Source organism: Emys orbicularis, chromosome 21, assembly GCF_028017835.1.
Source record: "Emys orbicularis isolate rEmyOrb1 chromosome 21, rEmyOrb1.hap1, whole genome shotgun sequence".
Lineage (NCBI taxonomy): Eukaryota > Metazoa > Chordata > Testudines > Emydidae > Emys > Emys orbicularis.
Window position 1 is genome coordinate 5,231,444 of NC_088703.1, and position 16,472 is coordinate 5,247,915.

Sequence of the window (16,472 nt, forward strand, 5' to 3'; positions counted from 1 at the left end):
ACTGGCAATGAACAGATTTCTCAGTTCCTGCTCTGGGCCTTTTTCTTAAAAGACCACGCTCCCCGTACGCACAATTCTCCCAGGCTTTTTCTGTCAGGAACTTGATCATGGGTCGCTCACTGTAACTGATTTTCAACCCTTGAACTCTCCAATATCAAAATTAAATTGACAAGTGTGTGGTTCTGATCCAAAAACCCAATTAACCTGTGTGGTAATGTGCATCCAAGCACGACTACGCCACTGTGACCGGGGTCCGAGTGGGGGCCAGCTGTGGTCACTCAATTAGGGTGAACTGCAAAGAATGGAGCAGCCAAACCCACAAAAGCTGGTGGATATTCCAATACTTAGATTTACCGAGCCAGCATAAAACAGCTTCTTTATTACCTTACTGGTTACTGAGAAGTCCAAATAACACAGTTCTCTTAAAGTGATCCGGCCTCGGGCCTCCATCCAGGTACCCACGTCAAATATGATGATTTCTGAAAATCTTATTTGATCATATAAAATAAAAGGTTCTACCAATCCCAAAGGACTGGACACATTACCTCCCAGGTTAATGCATGTTTCAGATCTTACCCAAATACACGCTACAGCCGATTCTTATTAACTAAACTAAAATGTATTAAAAAACAAAAGAGAGAGAGAGTCAAAAGATCAACATACATACAGACATGAGTTCAATCCACTGAGGTTCAGATTCATAGCAGAGCTGGTGAGCTTTGTCATTGCAAAGAGTTGCTTTAGAATTCAGTTCATGAGTCATAGTCCAACGTCCAAATCTCATATTCAGCATAACTGGGGCCTCAGTCTTGCGACTCAGACGTCCCCTGATGAAGCCTAAGCAGATCTGAGATGACAGAATCAGGATCCAAGGATCTTATATACAATTTCATGTCTTTTGACAAGTTGGGATTTCCTTACGGAAAAAAATAGGTAATTGGGATGACTTTGAAGGAGGTTCATCACCGGTACTTAGCTATACACATTAACATAAAGCCATTTGCTTGTTCCTCCATCATTCACAGTACATTTCAAAGAGAGATGAATACCGAGATATCCCATGTTTACAATTCATTTAAATGCTAGGCTGTTCTTTTGACCTCTGAATTATCAGAATACAGCATAGACAGGGACTGTTGATTACATAGCTGACCCTACTCATACATACGTAACTACACAAAAACACAAACATTATCTCCCCACATGTCTTTTGAGGGTTCTTTATTTTGCAGGATGTTTAACCCTTGTTGCAGAATTGCATCGCAGGTATGAAGCATACAAAGAGGTATGCGGCTACTTCAGATTTATGAACAATCTTCATCTACTTTCTGCATCAGAACTACATGATTCAGCTGTTAAACTACAAAACAAATATAGTACCGACTTACAAGAGGATTTTGCAGATGAACTGGTTCCATTTAGGGAGTTCACAAAAAACGAGGAAAACAAAATGGCAAAGACACTACTTCAGGTTTTAAGACAACGGAGTCTGCAGTCTGTTTCCCAATGTAGACATTGCCTTACGGATTTTTTTGACACTGCCAGTAACTAACGCTGGAAGGGAACGATCGTTTTCAAAATTGGTGCTAATAAAAAACAAGTGGAGGTCAAGCATGGATCAGATGAGCCTGAATAATTTGGCTCTAATGTCAATAGAGTTTGACTTGCTTAGTCAACTGGATTTCAGTGATATCATCAAGGATTTCTCAGCCCTGAAGACCAGAAAGAAACTAATATAACAGCTGTTTTAGGTAAGAAGTAGGCTATTTTCAATTAACTTAACTAATATTCTACATGTTTTAAGACTGAAATGGAACCACAGAACCGCTTTATGGTAATTAAAAGGCAAGTTTAGTATAGCGTTAGTAGCCTCGATGCCATAATTGTGATCATTTTATTTTAAATTCGGAAAAAGACTTGTATACGGGGGAGGGGGGCACAAAATCTAATAGCCCTGGGCCCACAGAAGAGTTAATCTGGCCCTGCACACAATCCAACAGGATATTAGTTCTCGACAGATCAAGATTTTGAAAAGGATACCCCACAAGGCATGCATTGTATAAAGCCTATCATAATTATATGAAAGTGGTGACTATGAGGGAACCAGGATGCTATGCTGAGGGACAGAGTGTCACGGTGAGGTTTCATTGAGATCAAACGGAAAGCTCCGGGAACGGCTGGTATAATTTTCAAAAGCTTTGGCTTGTTAAGAAATATTAAAATGATTTCTCAGACCATTAAAGAAGCCTGGAGTACCCAACAAAGCTGCCAGACATGTGAGGAAACCGTTTCCTGTGATCTTAGCTGAAGGGTGGGCGGTGTTCAATTGAGACTTACGGGACACATTGTTATTGAAAACGAACAAAGTATTTTATTTAATTAGCGGTATAGACAAATCAGAACCAGGCTTCCCTCATGACTTCTCTCATCCGAGTCCAAATGTGCACTGCATAGCTCCATTTCCTCTTCCTTGGGGGGGAGGGATAGCTCAGTGGTTTGAGCATTGGCCTGCTAAACCCAGCGTTGTGAGTTTAATCCTTGAGGGGGCCACTTGGGGATCTGGGGCAAAATCAGTACTTGGTCCTGCTAGTGAAGGCAGGGGGCTGGACTCGATGACCTTTCAAGGTCCCTTCCAGTTCTAGGAGATGGGATATCTCCATTAATTTCATTTCTTTTTTCCTGGGTCCTGGTTTGAACAGAAAACGGCTTCTCTTGCTTGCCAAAAGTCACAGGTCCAGCAGCTGAAATTCATTATATCTGCAGCAGATCTACCAAGCAGACACTGACCTGACATCGCACCGCTATGCTGTTTCAAGGGTTCTGGGCTGTATGTTAGAAATGGCCCTAAAATACGGCTTTATCGCAGCTGATTCTGTTTTTATCTGGTAACTGTTTCTTTTGCTTGGGCTGTCTGGTGTTTTCCTTTTCAGTGCTTAAAAACTGCTAAGGCTAATTACAGAAAATGTATTCAAATGAAGGGTAACAGCCCTCCTGTGTACAATACTATAAAATCCCTCCTGGCCAGAGACTCCAAAATCCTTTTACCTGTAAAGGGTTAAGAAGCTCAGGTAACCTGGCTGACACCTGACCCAAAGGACCAATATGGGGACAAGATACTTTCAAATCTTGGTGGGGGGAAGGCTTTTGTTTGTGCTCTTTGTTTTGGTGGTTGTTCGCTCTTGGGACTGAGAGGGACCAGACATCAATCCATGCTCTCCAAATCTTTCTGAACAAGTCTCTCATATTTCAAACTTGTAAGTAAACAGCCAGGCAAGGCGTGTAAGTTTTATCTTTGTTTTCTCAACTGGTAAATGTACCTTTTACTAGGGTGTTTACCTCTGTTTCCTGTAACTTTGAACCTAAGGCTAGAGGGGGTTCCTCTGGGCTCTTTAAGTTTGATTACCCTGTAAAGTTATTTTCCATCCTGATTTTACAGAGATGATTTTTACCTTTTTCTTTAATTAAAAGCCTTCTTTTTAAAAACCTGATTGATTTTCCCTGTTTTTTAGATCCAAGGGGGTTGGAACTTGATCCACCAGGAGTTGGTGGGAGAAAGGAGGGGGGATGGTTAATTTCTCCTTGTTTTAAGATCCAAGGGGTTTGGATCCTGTATTCACCAGGAAATTGGTGAAGAGTCTCTCAAGGCTACCCAGGGAAGGGAATTAGCCCATTGGGAGTGGTGGCAGCGGACCAGATCTAAGCTGGTAGTTAAGCTTAGAAGTTTTCATGCAGGCCCCCACATCTGTACCCTAAAGTTCAGAGTGGGGAAGGAGCCTTGACAAGTGCTTAAAAACTGCTAAGGCTAATTACAGAAAATGTATTCAAATGTTTGCAAAATACCGCATATGCTGGTGCACATGGGCAGGTGGACACTTCAGTCAGTCAGCTTTTCCACATGTTTTGGTAAGTGTAATAAACCAAGTTACACCCACAAATGTGGGTGTCCAAATGTGCTTTCTGCATCTCTGACATTTTTCCAAACCATGATGGGCTGACTCTAACCTCTGCGGTCCACCACAGCCGGCCTCCATAACCAGTCTGGACTCCAGGGGTAGGGGAAGATTGGCACGAATTGACCCGCAATTCCACAGAGGAGTCTGAATTCAGCTAATGCAGTTCACGAGTGGGCAGGGCCAGATGGGAAAAGCCCAGGTCAAGCTGTCTGGGAGCTGATTTCATTCACAACATCTGTTGGAAAGACCTCAGCTAGGCAGGTTCCTGGGAATGCCCAGCTGGGATGTCAGACTTTCCCTTCCCAATAGCCGTACTGCACCTGTCCTCCCTCACTATATAACTGACCCTCAGGTATTTGAGTCTCCCGTGCTCCAGGAAATGAATGTGACTAACTCAAGAGTTGTAAGTTTGAAAACTTTTCTTCAACCTAGGGCTAAATCATCCTTGCTCCAATTACAGCATCCTGAAAAAGCCAAAGGCATTCAGACAACTCCAGTTCTTTGTATACTTTAATAAGAAGCAGCGCATCTGTGATAAATAAAGTGGGGGGATAGCCCCCTTTGATGGACACCCAGCCAGCCAGTTAGCTGGAAAATCCCTCTTGGTAGCTGTTCTTTACTTGCTTTACCTGTAAAGGGTTAAAAAGTCCCCCAGGTAAAGAAAAAAAAAAAAGCGGACACCTGACCAAAAGAGCCAATAGGAAGGCTAGAACTTTTTAAAACAGGGAAAGAAACTTTCCCTTTATCTGTTGTTCTCTGGGCTGGAGGGACAGAGCAGGCATCCTATAAGCCAAGTTGATCATAAATCATCAGCTCATGCCTAAAACTACTTATCTAAATGCCAAATGTGTAAGTAGATCAGAATGTTTAGCTAGCCGCAATCAGGTTTATTTTCTTTATTTTGGCTTGTGGATCTCTTCCGTGCTAACCCCTAATGCTTTTGTTTGCTTGTAACCTTTAAGCTGAACCCCCAAGAAAGCTGTTTTGGGTGCTTGATTTTTGGAATTGCTTTATTTTAAGATCTAGCAAAAAGCCTAAGTTCCAGATGTATTTTTTCCCTTTTAATTTTGAATAAAATTTACCTTTTTTAAGAACAGGATTGGATTTTTGGTGTCCGAAGAGGTTTGTGCATGTGGTTTGATTAGCTGGTAGCCACAGCTAATTTCCTTTGTTTTCTTTCTCAGCTCTTTCCCGGAGGGGGGGTGAAAGGGCTTGAGGGTACCCCACAGGGAGGAATTCCCAAGTGCTCCTTCCTGGGTTCAAAGGGTGGGGTTTTTTTGCATTTGAGTGGTGGCAGCATTTACCAAGCCAAGGTCAGAGAAAAGCTGTAACCTTGGGAGTTTAATACAAGCCTGGAGTGGCCAGTATTAATTTTTTAAATCCTTGAGGGACCCCACCTTCTGCACTCGAAATACCAGAGTGGGGATTCAGCCTTGACCGCATCCAAGGCCAGGATGGAAAAAGGATTTGTAAATTCTAGGGCCTGAAGGGACCCTTGTGATTGCGCGAACCCCCTGGATAACCTTGGCCGGAGACCTGCCCCACAATAATTCCTAGAGCAGAGCCTTTAGGAACCAAGCCCACCTCGATTTAAGCATTGTCACCGATGGAGAATCCGCCACCACCCTCGGTAAATTGTTCCCATGTTAATTTACACCTTATTTCTAGTGTGAATTTGTCCAGCTTCAACTCCCAGCCATTGGATCATGTTAGACCAGTGGTTCTCAACCTGCGGCCCAATCAGCACACAGCTGCGGCCCATGTGACATCCTCAGGGCCCTACAGGTTGTGTATCGTGTGGATGCAGCCCCCGTAACACATAGGGAGCTGCATAGAGAACCAGTGTTAGACCTGTCTCTGCCAGATTGAAGAGCCCATTATTAAATATTTGTTCCCCAGGGTGACGGGGTGCTCCACTCACAGCTCGGCTGGCGCCTCCTCCTGGCCGTTCGGGAGGTAACAGCTCACCAGGTCGACACTGCGTCCCAAGGCTGCACACGCCGTCTCTCCGCCTCTCTGGGTCTGCAGCCCCCTTCTCTCGCGCCCCACGCTGCTGCTGCCTCTTCGTGACTCAGCCCCCCGGCCAGGTCTCTACACGCTTCTTCCCCTGCCGGGGTGCCAACGTCTTCCTTCAGCAGTGCCCGCCAGTCGTCCCCTCCACCCCCTCAGCGGCTGGCAGGGGAACCTGGGCACGCCCTCGATTCCGGGTCCCAACTCGGGGACCCCCTAACTTGCAGTCAAGGATTGGTCCCTTCTAGAATGTTCTGACTTTCCCCCGAGCCCTTTCCTTGCCACCTGGCACCTCCCCTTGCTGGGAGTAACTGTGGGCTACCTGTCTTTGCAGCCTCCAAACCCTACTCCCTTCTCCCAGGGAGCATCTGCAGCCTTCCCCAGCAGCCAATTTCCTGGGTGGGGGGCCAGGAGCCCGAGAGCAGCCTGAAGCCCTTGTCTCTGCCTGCCCGGGGTGCGCTGCCCAGGGCGCGCTGCCCAGGGCAGGTGGAGGGTCCGGGGCTCCCCACAGCGGCCCAGGCTCCCTGAGTGGCTCTTACCACGGCCTGGCTCTGGCTTCTGGCCTGGCCAGGGGCGGGGCCTCAGGGAAGAGGAGGACCAGGGGGTGGGGCCTTATGGCAAGGAAGGGCTAAGGCCTACCTCAGCCCCCCCCACTGGGAAGAGGCTGGTGCTGCCCCTGAGCCTCAGGCAGGGGTGGAACAGCACCACAGGGAATCCAGGACAAATGCTGTCCTGAAGTCTTCAGCCCGGGGCCGGGATTTGAACTCTGTCCCACCCAATTTGGGACAGGTGGTCAACCTAGGCCCAACAGGTGGAGCGGGACCAGGTGTTGTCCGGCTCCGTCCCAGCTGGGTGCCCGGACTCCCCTACCCCTGCTCTGCTCCTTACCCCTCCCGGCTGGCTCGCTGCTTCCCACCAGTCCCCGGCGCCGAGAGGGAGACAAAGCAGGACCCAGCTGCCGGCCGTGCTCAAAGCCACGTGAGGTGGTTACTGTTGCACCCCCTGTAGGGGTCTGTCGCCGTCCCTCCCTGTCAGTCTTGGAGGGAGGCCATGCCCCCTTGCTACCACGTATCTATAAAGGCAATCCTTAATGGGGAATTAGCAGTCTCAGCATCTGATCCTCTGGGCAGGGCAATAAGCAATCTCTAGGGCTCTGGCCCCATGGCAGGGCAGAGCAACATGCAGTCTATAGGGCTCTGGCCTTCTGGGCAGGGCAGAGCAGTGAGCAGTCTTTCGCCTGATCTCCTGGCTCAGGCAGACAGTGGACAAATGCTGGCCTGTTGGTCTAAGGTGGGTAGGCAGCCACCCCAGAGGCGGGGCAGCCACAGGGGGTAGGGGGACCCGGGCCCTCCCTACTCCACCCGGTCCCAGCCCAGGGCCCTAACAGTGGTGGATGGTCCTGCCACTGGGTCAGCAGGGATCCCACCCAAACACGGTGATCTGAATTCTGGCAACATGACCAGACTATTGTCTGGTGTCCATGGGCTACTTCCTACTACCCCTTCGCAGTGTACCTCTGTCTCATGGGTTCCTCTGTCTCCCCCAGGTACCCGGCCAGCGGCAGTCCCACCAGCTCCTCTGTGTCCTTGCTGGTCGGCAGACTCGGCATCTCCTCTGAGTCCTCGGCACTGCAGAGTTCAGTCTCGGGCATAGGGCTTAGCAGCAGGCAAGTGGCATCTGTCTCCTTCTCTGACCCTTGCACGCCTGACCTGCAGGGTCTGCCTTTTACACTTCCTGTCCCGCCCCTCCGCTTCTGATGGGGTGAGTGTGGATTGCCTGGCTCCAGCCCCTCTCCCCATCAGTCTGAAAGGGAGACCCTGCCCCCTTGCTACACCACCCTTGTACCTCGAACAAAACATCATCATCCGTTATACTGTCATCCCCTCCTTATGTTTACACGGTTTGTGTGTTCCTGTACCACCCTTTTAGGAACTTGTTTACATAGTTACCGGAGAACTCTAGGTGTTCCTGTACCATCCTTTCAGGCCAGGAATGTGCTTACTTGGTTAGTGGTACTATTCTCACCTTACTTCAGTTCACGCTGTTAGCTATGCCTAGTGCTCCGGCAAGGCCGACAGGTTGCTGAGTTAGCAGCTGTTACCCCTTTTTGACCCGAACAGTGAGTCAAGATTCGGAGCCCTGCGGGTTGTCTCCATTAGGAGGAGAAAGTGATAATGGAGCCAGGCATTTCTCTGTAAATAAACAGGATTGCAAAGAATGTACAAAGTCTGGTTCCCCTGAATCCAGGAGGAATCAAACAGCAGGAGAGAGTTTCTTTGCTTACAATTCCTAGCCTCTTTTTGGCCAGCCCTCTGCCCAGCAAGATCTCTCTCTCAGCTTTTTCTCAGGGTCACGCTACCAGTGCATCTGTGGCTGGTGCTTCCTTCTTTGTCTCTTTCTGTGGTATTTCTCCGATTTTATGGCTGACTTAGAACAACGCTTCCTCAGCTCTCGTCCCCTAATGCCCCTACTCTACTTGCACTACATTGATGACATCTTCATCATCTGGACCCACGGGAAGGAGGCCCTTGAGGAATTCCACCCGGATTTCAATAATTTCCACCCCACCATCAACCTCAGTCTGGACCAGTCCACACAAGAAATCCACTTCCTACACACCACAGTGCAAATAAGCGATGGTCACATAATATACTGGAAACCCACTGACCGCTATACTTACCTACATGTCTCCAGCTTTCATCCAGACCACATCACACAATCCATTGTCTATAGCCAAGCTCTAAGATACAACCGCATTTGGTCCAATCCCTCAGACAGAGACAAACACCTACAGGATCTCTATCAAGAGTTCTTAAAACTACAATACCCACCTGGTGAAGTGAAGAAACAGATTGACAGAGCCAGAAGGGTACCCAGAAGTCACCTATTACAGGACAGGCCCAACAAAGAAAGTAACAGAACGCCACTAGCCATCAACTACAGCTCCCAACTAAAACCTCTCCAGCGCATCATCAAGGATCTACAACCTATCCTGGAAAACGATCCCTCACTCTCACAGACCTTCAGAGACAGGCCAGTCCTCGCTTACAGACAGCCCCCCAACCTGAAGCAAATACTCACCATCAACTACACACTGCACAACAAAAACACTAACCCAGGAACCAAACCCTGCAACGAACCCCAGTGCCAACTCTGTCCGCATATCTATTCAAGGGACACCATCATAGGACCTAATCACATCAGCCACACCATCAGGGGCTTGTTCACCTGCACATCTACCAATGTGATATATGCCATCATGTGCCAGCAATGCCCCTCTGCCATGTACATTGGCCAAACCGAACAGTCTCTATGCAAAAGAATAAATGGACACAAACCTGACATCAAGAATTATAACATTCAAAAACCAGTAGGAGAACACTTCAATCTTCCTCGACACTCAATAACAGACTTAAAAGTGGCCATTCTTCAACAACAAAAACTTCAAAAACAGACTCAAACGAGAAACTGCAGAACTGGAATTAATTTGCAAACTGGACACCATCAAATTAGGCTGAATAAAGACTGGGAGTGGCTGGGTCACTACAAAAACTAATTTCCCCCCTGCTGATACTCACACCTTCTTGTCAACTGTTTGAAATGGGCCACCTTGATTGCATTGAACTCATTAGCACTACAAAAGTGATTTTCCTCCCTTCTTGTCAGCTGTTGAGAATAGCCCACGTCCACCTTAATTGAATTGGCTCATTAGCACTGACCCCCCCCCCATTCGGTAAGGCAACTCCCATCTTTTCATGTGCTGTGTATTTATACCTGCCTGCTGTATTTTCCATTCCATGCATCTGATGAAGTGGGTTTTAGCCCACGAAAGCTTATGCCCAAATAAATTTGTTAGTCTCTAAGGTGCCACAAGGACTCCTCGTTGTTTTTGCTAATACAGACTAACACGGCTACCCCTCTGAAAAAAGGTCCTGAGCTCCTTCATATGAGCCTTTGTTTTGGGTCATGACATGTGCCTGGGTTTTGGGTGGAGGTTGCTTTTATTTCAGCCACCGGGCTTCAGAAAGGAGCTTTAATGGCTTCATGCAACTATCTTAACTGTAGGGCAGTGGGGTGACATCTCCAGTTTCAAAGGGATTCACGCCAACTCGTAAAACCCCCATCTGAGCGTAGCCCATCATCCCCATACCGCCTACAATGGTAACTGTCTAAAGAACAGAGACAGAAAGAAACAAAGAGCTTAACTAGTTGCAGATGATACAGTCAGCTACCTAATAACGTCTCTCACGAGGTTTTTTACATCACACAACAAAAACGCTCCCTGCCTGATTTCCTGTCGGCCACTGCCAGATCGGATGATGCAATAAATTCTCTCCTGAGAACTTAGACTTTTGCTATAATTAACCACTTTCTTTTCCAGTCCATGACCTTGGGCCAGTGCCACCTCCAAATCATAAGCACTAGCATCTGTTCCCAATATGGAAGGGGCTTGACACGTGGACAGGGCATGACAGAATCAGTCACCAGAGCCATTTTTAACTCTGAAAATGCTACGTCACACTCTGCTGACCACTGAAATGGTGACCCCGTCTCACCCGACCTATGCACTGGTTTTGCACTACTGGCACACCCACAAATAAACCTTCTATTATGGGAGCAGAGTCCTACAAAACCCGGCACATCTGTAAGAGTCTGTTGGAATTGGCCTGCTCTGCCCAGCCTCAGCTTCCTTTCCATCTGTGGAAATTCCCTCCTCGCTGATTGTGAGCCTGTGACAATCAGAGTCCAGATGCCCCAGTGGGAGAACAGGGAGTCTGAAACCCCTAAAATAAGTGTGACGAACTGGGACTGTTCTTAGAGTGGTCTGTGAGTGCTGACAGGGGAGTGTGGCTGGGATGGTCTGCGTTGGGGGATGGGAGAATGACCGAAGGGAAATACCTGAGCCTGTAACATGAGAACCCAGGAGGGGGCTGGGGCGAGGTGACACCTTTGCCCGGGAAACTGAACAAAGGCTGTGGGAGGGGTCGCTGAAGGCAGAGTCTGGGAAGCTGGCTGGTGAGGTGGCTGGAGGCAGGGAGGGCTCTGACCTCTGGAGGGGGGCTGGGGTACCCGAGGACCCCAAGATGGACCTAACTGAGGGGTATCCTGTTGTCTGTGCCTGCAAGACCTGTCTCGGACTGTATTCCCGTCGTCTAAATAAACCTTCTGCTTTACTGGCTGGCTGAGAGTCATGGTGAATCGCAGGGAGCCGGGGGTGCAGGGCCCTGAGTCCCCCCTTACTCCGTGACAATAAGCAATTGAATGAAATGGTAATATACAATATTCCTGTACAGTAAAAGTGTATTGAGTAAGGTGCCATATAAAAACTGGTGACACACTGGCTATGCATGTGGTGGAATCTCCTTCCTTAGAACCTTTTAAGGCCCGGCTTGACAAAGCCCTGGCTGGGTTGATTTAGTTGGGGTTGGTCCTGTTTTGAGCAGGGGGTTGGACTAGATGACCTCCTGAGGTCCCTTCCAACCCTGATATTCTATGATTCTATGGCCTGGTCTACACTATGACTTTAATTCGGATTTAGCAGCGTTAAATCGAATTAACCCTGCACCCGTCCACACAACGGAGCCATTTATTTCGAAATAAAGGGCTCTTAAAATCGATTTCTGTACTCCACCCCGACGAGCGGAGTAGCGACAAAATTGATTTTGTCATTTCGAATTAGGGTTAGTGTGGCCGCAATTCGATGGTATTGGCCTCCGGGAGCTGTCCCAGAGTGCACCATTGTGACCACTCTGGACAGCAATCTGAACTCGCATGCACTGGCCAGGTAGACAGGAAAAGCCCCAGGAAAATTTGAATTTCATTTCCTGTTTGCCCAGCGTGGAGAGCACAGGTGACCACAGATAGCTCAGCTCATCAGCACAGGTAACCATGCAGGCCGATAATCGAAAAAGAGCACCAGCATGGACCGCACGGGAGGTACTGGATCTGATCGCTATATGGGGAGAGGATTCAGTGCTAGCAGAACTTCGTTCGAAAAGACGAAATGCCAAAACTTTTGAAAAAATCTCCAAGGGCATGATGGAGAGAGGCCACAATAGGGACTCAGAGCAGTGCCGCGTGAAAGTCAAGGAGCTCAGACAAGCCTATCAAAAAACAAAGGAGGCAAACGGTCGCTCAGGATCAGAGCTGCGGACATGCCGCTTCTACGCCGAGCTGCATGCAATTCTAGGGGGAGCCGCCACCACTACCCCACCTGTGACCGTGGATTCCGGGTCGGGGATAGTCTCATCAGCTACACCTGAGGATTCTGCGGATGAGGAAGAGGAGGAGGACGAGCTTGCAGAGAGCACCCAGCACTCCGTTCTCCCCAACAGCCAGGATCTTTTTCTCAGCCTGACTGAAGTACCCTCCCAACCCTCCCAAGCCAGTATCCAAGACCATGACCCCATGGAAGGGACCTCAGGTGAGTTTACCTTTTAAAATATAAAACTTGTTTTAAAAGCAAGCGTTTTTTAATGATTACTTTGCCCTGAGGACTTGGGATGCATTCGCGGCCAGTACAGCTACTGGAAAAGTCTGTTAACGTGTCTGGGGATGGAGCGGAAATCCTCCAGGGACATCTCCATGAAGCTCTCCTGGAGGTACTCCAAAAGCCTTGCCACAAGGTTTCTGGGCAGTGCAGCCTTATTCCGTCCTCCATGGTAGGACACTTGACCACACCATGCTTGCAGCAAGTAATCTGGTATCATTGCCTGACAAAGCCTGGCAGCGTATGGTCCCGGTGTTTGCTGGCATTCAAGCAACATCCGTTCTTTATCTTGCTGTGTAATCCTCAGGAGAGTGATATCGCTCGTGGTAACCTGGTTGAAATACGGGAACTTAATTAAGGGGACAGAGGTGGCCGTTCCTACTGGACTGTTTGCCTGTGGCTGAAAAGAAATCCTTCCCTGCAGTTAGCCAAGCGCAGGGGGGGGAATTGGCCCTGAGCTTTTCGCATTTGGCTAGCAGGGAGCTTCCCTGATACCAGCCACGCGGTGGGGGGAGGGGTACAGCGATCATCCCAGAGAATTCATGGCGGGACGGGGGGGCGGGGGGGTTAGTTTGGTTTCTGCAGGGATCTTCCCTGATACCTGCCACGCGGTGGGGGGAGGGATAAAACGATCATCCAGAGAATTGGATTGGGGGGGGTTAGTTTGTTTTCTGCTGCTGAAGGTTAACAGGAAAACCACAGCACTCAACGGGCTTTGCTTGGTATGTGGGAAAGGAGGGCGCAGAAGCCAAAAGACAATGGCTTACCATGGCCGCATGCAAGCTGAATTCTGTTGCCCGGACCTGCGTCTGTGATCTCTAACACCAAAGCCACAGGCACTCAATATTAAGATGGAAAATGCGACCTTGTACTGAAATCACATGTGCTATGTAATGTGAATAGTGTTTTTCACCATGAAAGAGTATAAGCATTTTTCTGTAAAATGTATCATTTTAAAAACTTCTCTCCTTTTTTTCAACCCTCCCTCCAGCAGCTGCAAATTTTTCAAGCCTCCCTCCTCCGTCCCGAAGGCTATCTCAGATAAGGCGGCGTAGAAAGAGGACGCGAGACGACATGTTCACAGAAATAATGGAATGCACCCGCAATGAAAGAGCTCATTTGAATGAGTGGAAGGACACTGTATCTAAATTTAGGAAAGATGCCAGTGAACGTGAGGTCATGAGGGACGCTCGAGATGAGAGGTGGCAGGCTGCAACGCTGGGGCTGCTGCGTGAGCAAACGGACATGCTCCGGCGTCTGGTGGAGCTTCAGGAACGGCAGCAGGATGACAGAGTGCCGCTGCAGCCGCTGTATAACCTCCCTCCCCCCTCACCATGTTCCATAGCCTCCTCACCCAGACGTGTAAGAACGCGGCGGGGGGAGGCTCTGTGCACCCTCCCACTCCACCCCAGTGGACAGCCCAACCAAAAGGCTGTCATTATATTGAATTTGTTCAGTGGCCTTTTACTTCCCTCCTATCCTCCTCCCAAACCTCACCCAGATTACCTTGTTGGTTCTCTCCCTATGTTTATAATCACTTAATAAAGAATACATGATTTTTAAACGATAGTGACTTTATTTCCTTTGAAAGAAAGCTGGAGGAACGGGGAGGGTGGGTTCCTTACAGAGAATGAATGAGTCAATAAAGAGGGTGGGTTTTCATGAAGGAGAAACAAACAGAAATTTCACACTGTAGCCTGGCCAGTCATGAAACTGGTTTTCAAAGCTTCTCCGATGCACAGCGCTTCCTGGTGTGCTCTTCTAATCGCCCTGGTGTCTGGCTGTGCGTAATCAGCAGCCAGGCGATTTGCCTCAGCCTCCCACCCTGCCATAAAGGTCTCCCCCTTACTTTCACAGAGATTGTGGAGCACACAGCAAGCAGAAATAACAATGGGGAGATTTCTTTGGCTGAGGTCAGAGCGAGTCAGTAGCGATCGCCAGCGACCTTTTAAATGGCCAAATGCACATTCTACCACCATTCTGCACTTGCTCAGCCTATAGTTAAACAGCTCCTGACTCCTGTACAGGCTGCCTGTGTATGGCTTCATGAGCCATGGCATTAAGGGGTAGGCTGGGTCCCCAAGAATAACTGTTGGCATTTCAACATCCCCAATGGTTATTTTCTGGTCCGGGAAGTAAGTCCCTTGCTGCAGCCCTTTAAACAGAGTAGTGTTCCTGAAGACGCGAGCGTCATGAACCCTTCCCGGCCAGCCCACGTTGATGTTGGTGAAACGTCCCTTGTGATCCACAAGTGCTTGCAGCACCATTGAAAAGTACCCCTTGCGGTTTATGTACTGGGTACCCTGGTGCTCCGGTGCCAAGATAGGGATGTGGGTTCCATCTATCGCCCCACCACAGTTAGGGAATCCCATTGCAGCAAAGCCATCCACTATGACCTGCACATCTCCCAGAGTCACTAGCTTTCGTAGCAGCACCTCAGTGATTGCTTTGGCTACTTGCATCACAGCAGCCCCCACAGTAGATTTGCCCACTCCAAATTGATTCCCGACTGACCGGTAGCTGTCTGGCGTTGCAAGCTTCCACAGGGCTATTGCCACTCGCTTCTCAACTGTGAGGGCTGCTCTCATCTTGGTATTCTGGCGCTTCAGGGCAGGGGAAAGCAAGTCACAAAGTTCCAAGAAAGTGCCCTTACGCATGCGAAAGTTTCGCAGCCACTGGGAATCGTCCCACACCTGCAACACTATGCGGTCCCACCAGTCTGTGCTTGTTTCCCGGGCCCAGAATCGGCGTTCCACGGCTATAACCTGCCCCATTAACAGCATGATCTCCAAAGCACCGGGTCCCGCGGTTCGATAGAATTCCATGTCCATATCCTCATCACTCTCGCCGCCGCGCTGCCGTAGCCTGCTCCTCGCCGCCTGGTTTTGCAGGTTCTTGTTCAGCATAAACTGCACGATAAGGCGCGAGGTATTTACAATGTTCATGACTGCTGTCTTGAGCTGAGCGGGCTCCATGCTTGCCGTGGTATGGCGTCTGCACTGTTCACCCAGGAAAAAGGCGCAAAACGGTTGTCTGCCGTTGCTTCCTGGAGAGGGGGGAGGATATACCCAGAACCACCCGCGACAATGTTTTTGGCCCCATCAGGCATTGGGATCTCAACCCAGAATTCCAATGGGCGGAGGAGACTGCGGGAACTATGGGATAGCTATGGGATAGCTACCCACAGTGCAACGCTCCAGAAATCGACGCTAGCCCCGGTACATGGACGCACACCGCCGAATTAATGTGCTTAGTGTGGTTGCATACATTCGACTTTATACAATCTGTTTTCCAAATTCGAATTATATAAATTCGGATTAATCCCGTAGTGTAGACATACCCTATGTCATTGCGGGATGTATGTGCGGGTTGTGTACAAAGAGTTATATATGCGTGCTGGAAATATGTTCTTAAAATGTGTTTGGGAGGCCGGGTGTGAACCTAGCCTGCCCTAGACATACGAAAGTAGATTCCCCATCTGCCCAGCTCACAGGCAAAGGGCAATGACAGGAGATTGATGGGTCAGGTGAACAAAGCCATTGTAACGAGACCTGTCTCTTCTCTTGCTCAGGATCACCGACATCTCTGTTTTCTGTTGCAATGATGAGTGGTTTATAGACTGCAGTCCGCCCCAGTGAACGGGAGCTAGATAGTGACTGGCAGTAGCCACTGAGGCAAGGGAGGGATAGGGGGTTGGGGGTTCCCCTGGGTGGAGGGACCCAGACTGAGGGGGTACTGCGGTGGGCAGAACCCCTGGGCAAAGGGCACCGGGGTCTGGGAAGGACACGGGGGGCCAGCGGCAGGCGAGACACCAGCCGGCAGAGGGCGCTCCGGAGCTGGAAAAGAGCTAATTCCCGGGACAACCAGCAGGAGGCACCACAGCAGTGAGTCGTCACCCCGCCACAGGACCCCTCAGGGGGTCGCGAGGTTATTACATGGGGGGGTCGCAAGCTGCCAGCCTCCACCCCAAACCCTGCTTTGCCTCCAGCATTTATAATGGTGTTAAATATATTAAAAAG